Source organism: Spinacia oleracea, unplaced genomic scaffold (genome assembly GCF_020520425.1).
Source record: "Spinacia oleracea cultivar Varoflay unplaced genomic scaffold, BTI_SOV_V1 SOVchr0_108, whole genome shotgun sequence".
In the NCBI taxonomy this organism is placed as follows: domain Eukaryota; kingdom Viridiplantae; phylum Streptophyta; class Magnoliopsida; order Caryophyllales; family Amaranthaceae; genus Spinacia; species Spinacia oleracea.
Genome location: NW_026614436.1, coordinates 10723 through 17679, shown reverse-complemented (window position 1 = coordinate 17679; position 6957 = coordinate 10723). Strand labels below are relative to the sequence as shown.

Genomic DNA, 6957 nt, shown 5'->3' with positions numbered 1-6957 from the left:
AGACGTGTAATAAGTTTGAAAACATTCCTTAGGTTCTTTGGTTCAAAGTTGGGTTCGAAAACATCATTTTTGCCTAAAAATGACCTAGGACGACCCAATTAGCCTTAAATGTGAAATAATAGATTGTAAAGGGCCTTAGAAAGTTATAACTATGCATATGAGACGTGTAATAAGTTTGAAAACATTCCTTAGGTTCTTTAGTTCAAAGTTGGGTTCGAAAACATCATTTTTGCCTAAAAATGACCTAGAACGTTCGACCCAATTAGCCTTAAATGTGACTACTACGTATATAATTGCATTTACATGTGTAAACAAAGTATATAATTGCACTTACATGTAAAATATTCTTTGCATTTACATGTGTAAACAAAGTATATATAATTGCATATTTTATCGAATGTGTAGTGCTTTTCGGAGTTACAAGAGACTAGGTGGACAATCTAAGGGAACTAAATTAACATGGATTCCAGCACAGGTATATATATATATATAATTAGTTTATTATTTACCTAAGAAATAAGTTTTTCAAAATTATAACATACAATGTGATAGAAATTTTACTTGTGTTATTTATTTTAATGCATTTAGTGTGCTCAACAACCGGGATCACTAGATTGTGGCTACTACGTCATGCGTTTATGTACGACATAATAATGAATCATGGTAATAGTCAAGATCTTACTAAGGTATGTTCTCATAAACTACGTACTTTATATAATAAATTGAAGTACACAAAACTATTATATTGATCAATCGTTGATAAATTGAATTATTTACACTTTTTTAGGATTTTTCAAGAACATTGCCTTATTCAGCGGAGGAGATTAATGAGGTGAAAGATTTTTGGGCAGATTACTTCATGAACAATGTCGAATTTTTAGCTTAATTTGTAATATGAACTTGATCTCTAGCTAGCTACGTACCTTTGTTGTAATAATTTTATGTTTGTTGTAACATGTTGGTTGATCGATCTATGACGAATTTAATTGCCTTTTATTGGGAACGTTAATTACGTTGTAAACTTTTGTGACAGGTATTAATTATAAATGTATTCCCGGTATTGGGAATGAACCGTCTAATTTCAAAGACGATCATGTCGGAATTTCCAACTAACATTAAAAAACGAATATTTTTTTAAAAAAAAATAAGTCATTTGCAACGCACGTTAGCTCAATGTGCGAGGCAAATGACTTAATTTTTTGGCGCTAAAATTGTCATTTGCGTCGCACATTAAGCTATTGTGCGTGGCAAATGACTTTTTTTTTTTTGCGCCTAAAAGTCATTTGCGTCGCACAATTAGCAAAAGTGCGTTGCAAATAACTTTTCAACATGGTGCCTGAAAAGTCATTTGCAACGCACATTAGCTAAATGTGCGACGCAAATGAACCTTATTTGCGTCGCACATTTAGCTAATGTGCGTTGCAAATGACTTTTCAGGCACCATGTTGAAAAGTTATTTGCAACGCACTTTTGCTAATTGTGCGACGCAAATAAGGTTATTTGCGTCGCACAAATGTGCGACGCAAATGACTTTTAGTCATTTGCGTCGAGAGCTTTTGCCACGCACGATGTGCGACGCAAATATGCTTAAAAGTGCGATGCAAATGACCCTTTTTCCACTAGTGTCTATGCGTCCAATTTTATAGAAAACTCCGACTAGGGACCATTTTCAACCTTTGACATTCAAGTTCACTTGATAGACATTTCTTAGTCACAGGACTGGTACTGACAGTCTCTCTTGAATATATCGTCAAATTGAAGGGACTCATCATTTAATAAACCACAAATTAAATGGAAAAATGAATTCTTTTCATTTATTGTGAATGATTAACCAATAATGTTTTACAAAGATTTAAACTCTAAAACTTTAAAACATTAAACAGAGACATCAAAGCCATTCTCCAATATGCTTGATTCCCATAGCTGCAGTGTGCGAGTTGTGCTTCGCCTGCGGCAGAGGTTTAGTCAATGGATCTAATATGTTGTCATCAGTTCCAATTTTGCTTATCTCGACTTCTTTTCTTTCAACGAACTCTCGTAGAAGGTGAAATCTACGAAGTACATGCTTGACTCTCTGGTGGTGTCTAGGCTCCTTTGCCTGTGCAATAGCTCCGTTATTGTCACAATACAGGGCTATTGGTCCTTTAATGGAGGGGACTACACCAAGTTCACCTATGAACTTCCTTAGCCATATAGCTTCCTTTGCTGCTTCATGTGCAACAATGTACTCCGCTTCAGTTGTAGAATCCGCAATGGTGCTTTGCTTAGCACTTTTCCAGCTTACTGCTCCTCCGTTGAGGCAGAAGACAAACCCAGACTATGATCTGAAATCATCTTTGTCGGTTTGGAAACTTGCGTTCGTATAGCCTTTAACAATTAATTCATCATCTCCACCATAGACCAGGAAGTCATCTTTGTGCCTTTTCAGGTACTTCAGAATGTTCTTGGCAGCAGTCCAATGCGCCTCTCCTGGGTCTGACTGGTATCTGCTCGTAGCACTGAGTGCGTACGCAACATCCGGGCGTGTACATATCATAGCATACATTATTGAACCAATCAATGATGCATATGGAATCCCATTCATTCGTCTACGCTCATCAAGTGTTTTTGGGCACTGAGTCTTGCTTAGAGTCATTCCATGAGACATGGGTAGGTAGCCTCGCTTGGAGTCCGCCATCTTGAACCTATCAAGCACCTTATTGATATAAGTGCTTTGACTAAGTCCAATCATCCTTTTAGATCTATCTCTGTAAATCTTGATGCCCAATATGTACTGTGCTTCTCCTAGATCCTTCTGAAGGAAATAATGCCCTTGGTCCAAGTATGCATTCTATGATAAGTCTAATAAATGCGGTTCAGTATTAATTAACAAGTTAATAATTCAGTGAGATCAAGTGAGCTGAATGCCTAGCTAGAGGCCGCTTCAGTTCAAGTGGAATTAATGATATTAATCCACAACTTACTCTTGACTGAACCCGTAGGGTCACACAAATAGTACGTAAACGGATCAAGTATTTAATGGCATTAAATACTCCATCTATGAATATTCGGAATCGACGGATCTTGGTTTCAGTGGGAGCTGAGATCGTCACAGGCAAGAAATGAATACTCCGGAAACGATGATATTGCCGGAAACGGAAATATGGATCGTATCGGAAATATAAATATTATCCAAGTCGTAGATGTTGCCGGAAACGGAAACATGGTACGTATCGGAAAATATTATCGGAAATGGAAATATTGCCAGAATCGGAAATATTGCCGGAAACGGAAATATTGTCAGAATCGGAAATATTATCGGAATCGGAAAATAATTCCGGAAACGGAAATATTAAATATTTGTTCGAAACGGAAATTAATTCCGGAATCGGAAATGTTAAATATTGTTCGTATCGGAAATGAATTCCGGAATCGGAAATTTAATCGGAAGCGTATCGTACGAATAAGCATCGGACGAGGCCTGTCGGACGAGGGCCCAGCACGAAGCCAGGCCATCGCCCAGCAAGCCAAGCGCGCCACACGAACAGCCAAGGCCACGCCAGGCCCAGCGCAAGGCCAGGCCCAGCAGGCCGTGGCAGCGCGCACAGCGCGCGCAGCGCGCGCAGGAGCTACGTGGGCTTGTAGCTCGCGTAGGCCTCGCTGCGTGGGCTGCTCGCACGCACGCGCATGGGCGGCCCATCGTGGCTGCCGTGTGTGTGTGCGTAAGTGTTTGTGTTCATGCACGATTCCTAAAACGTGCAGAGTTCGGTTAATGATTAAATTCCTAATTCTATTTGATAAATTAATTAATTAGAGTTCTTGTAGGATTCTAAGTTTAATTAATTCGTATCCTAATAGGATTCCAATTCTCTTTCCATACCCCTATAAATATGTGGCCTGGGTTCACAATTTATAACGAGTTTTAAAGTATTCAAAGTGAGTTTTTGAGAGAAAAATTCAGTCACACATCTTGCTCAAAAGTGCCGAAAATTCTAGTACCTTAAGGGCGATTCTAGTTGGTCAATCTTAAGGCGGATCCGGACGTGCTGTGGACTATCTACGGAGGGACGACACTTGGAGTCCTAAAGACTTGTTCTTGTTCGGTTCGGGCGCAGCTAGGGAAGGCACGCAACAAAGAGTATGCATCTAAATTATTCTATATGATTATGTGTAAATAATATGTATTCCTGGGTTAATGGTTGTTTCCGCATGATTTATGTAATATCATATGTATCATAACCTAACAGTGGTATCACGAGCCCCTTATTATTTTCATAATCTAATTTGCATAAACATGGTTAAATATTACAAATTTGCAAGAATTAAAAGGGGTGATTAATTTTCGTAATTGTTAATTAATTGCAAATTGCGTTTATTTAATTATACGTACGTAGTTTTTCGGCAGTTTCTTCGTTACTCATCCAAATCGAGTGATTTTTGTGTCAATTCCGCATGTAAAAGGCAGAATTCTCAAATTCGAAGCCTAACTATGACTTTTCGAAGGTTTTAGTTTTTCGAATGCAAAATTTCGTAAATTTAAGATGTTAAATTAAATATTTGCGATTCTTGTTGATAAATCTTGAATTTTTGATTGACCTACTGTATATGTTTAACAAGTTTGAATGCCTAGCCTTGTTAATTATGCAATCTAATTTGTAATTATGATTAATTTGTTGAAAATTAGAATAATTTAGAATTAATTTGATTTTCATAATTAATTATAATTTAATTAGAAACCTATGATTAAAAACCACCATAAAAATTGTAAATTTATGATAAATTTTAAATTTTTATGACCTAGACTTGAATCTATAACAATCGGAAATCAATTGAATAATAAATTTTCGATTTTTCGCCCTAAAATTATGAAATTAATATTTCTTATTAATTTGTCATTAATTTTAAATATAAATTTTAAATTTTTTTTATGCGATTCGTTCATATAACTTGCACGCACAAAGCAATGGACGCTTCGTGTTACCCTTAAGGGGTGTTGTATAATGCGGGCATGCGACGACGAGCAAGGGAGCTCGTCGCCCGTGCGGCACGAATGCAATGAGCAAGGGCGTAGTGCACGAGCACAAGGCAGCAGCCCTGCCTTGTGTCGTGTGCCACGAGCAATGGACGAATGGGCATGGGCGAAGGGCGAGCCAAGGCAGTCGCGTGTGGGCAGCAAGCGAGCTGCGCCACAACGCGCGCTGCCTCGCACAAGAGCGCGGAGCCTCGCGCGCAGCGAGCGCAAGCTCGCGTGCCACGAGCGCTACGCCCAGCATTGCTCGCGCGCACAGCGAGCGATGTCGCCCGCCCAGCGAGCGATGTCGCGCGCCCAGCGAGCGATGGCTCGCGCGCCCAGCGAGCGATGTCGCGCGCCCAGCGAGCGATGTCGCGCGCGCACTGCGAGCGATAGCTCGCGTGCGATGAGCGCTGGCGCGCGCAGCGAGCACTAATGCGTGCGGAGGCTTGCTATGGGGATGCAGCAGCTATGCGACGAGCGCATGGGCTGCGCGCACATGGCCAGCAATGGCTGTGTGCGTGCGGCCCATGGGCGTGCAACGCGTAGGGTGTTTGCGTTACGATTAAAGATCGTTTTGAATGTTTAATTTGAAAATTTCAGTTCACATAATTTTAAAATTAATAATTTAAATTATTTTCTTGGATTTTAATTTTGAATATTGTAATTATAATAAATGTTATTTATTCTAATTATTTTACTAAAATTAAAATCATGAATTAATTTAAATACGACTGAAATTAAATTAAACTTTTTGGATTCAATTATAAATTTATATGAGCTTTAAATTTTAATTAAATTTGTATGTTTCCGGTTAGACTAGAAATACATTTTTATGTTTAAAATTAGTAAAGCATATGAATTTATTGGTTTAAGTGGGAGCGCTTTTTAGTCATAAACTCTTGATTAGGTCTACAAATCCTTAAGGTTAAAACAACTTGATTAGAATTAATAAGGACTGAATAATTGGTAGATTATTGGTGCCCTTGATTAATTGCTGCAAATGTTTACGTGATGCATAATGTGTTTTACTAACCAGCTATGTGGGCCATTCATGATAATGAATGGGTGAATGGTATATATTGTATATGTACTGTTTTGCAGGTTATGAAGTAACTAGTATGGCCCAAATAGGATAGAAAATATGGTCTGCGTACCATTAATTTGAATGTAATTGGTCTAAAGTACCAAAGTTATTTTTCAATTCAAGTATGGTCTGCGAACCATAAAATAGTTGTAATTAGTTATAGCTTATCCTATTTGAAGAAAATGGTGCCTCCCACGGAGATTTTCAAGACGGACTTTGAAGTTAAAGCTTCAAGATGAAGTCGGGCCATACTAGATCACATTTATCTTATGCATGTTTTAAGTTATTTATTGCTTTTAAATATGTCTTAAAATGCATGAGATCAAAAGCTTGATTATGTTGCATGATTAAGGATTTTAGTTCACTTAAAATCTAACCAACATAGTAAGAGCCTTAAGTTCCAAACTTAAAAATTGAGTTAAAAGGTGCCATGCCAAAATATACACTTGCTTGGATATCCTTTACATCAATCTAGTAATAGTTTTCGCTCAGCGAGGTGTTACTTATTGGTCCTAAAGGGGCAAGGTACACAAATAATTGTGAGTACATGTTAGTTTTGGTGAAACTCAACGATATAAGTAAGGAGTCCTTTTATGTCGTGGCAAAATCGATAGGTTTACCTAATAAGTTCTTAGACGTACCTATCAACCAAGAGTAGTTTCTAGACTATTAGCAAAAGGCTTTTGCTTACCTAAAATGTTTTAGAATTGAGTCGACAAACTGTGCTTAATTCTTCAATGGTTTTAGGGTCTTGGAATCATTTTATTCACACCTGCCGGAACAATAAAATCGAATAAAATGCTAATAACTTGTTTGAATTGCATGGTTGCTTTAATTTCAAGTTATTATTCATGATAAATGTTTAGACTTTGCATGCTTC

At 37.9% G+C, this 6957-nt stretch overlaps 1 long non-coding RNA gene across 1 annotated transcript; it reads left to right on the top strand.

Annotated features, from left to right (window-relative positions):
- Positions 1–631: 631 nt before the first annotated feature.
- Positions 632–1071, top strand: LOC130465234 (uncharacterized). The gene is made up of 2 exons (XR_008925514.1): positions 632–686; positions 788–1071. It is a non-coding gene; the product is annotated as an uncharacterized lncRNA (long non-coding RNA).
- Positions 1072–6957: the final 5886 nt, after the last annotated feature.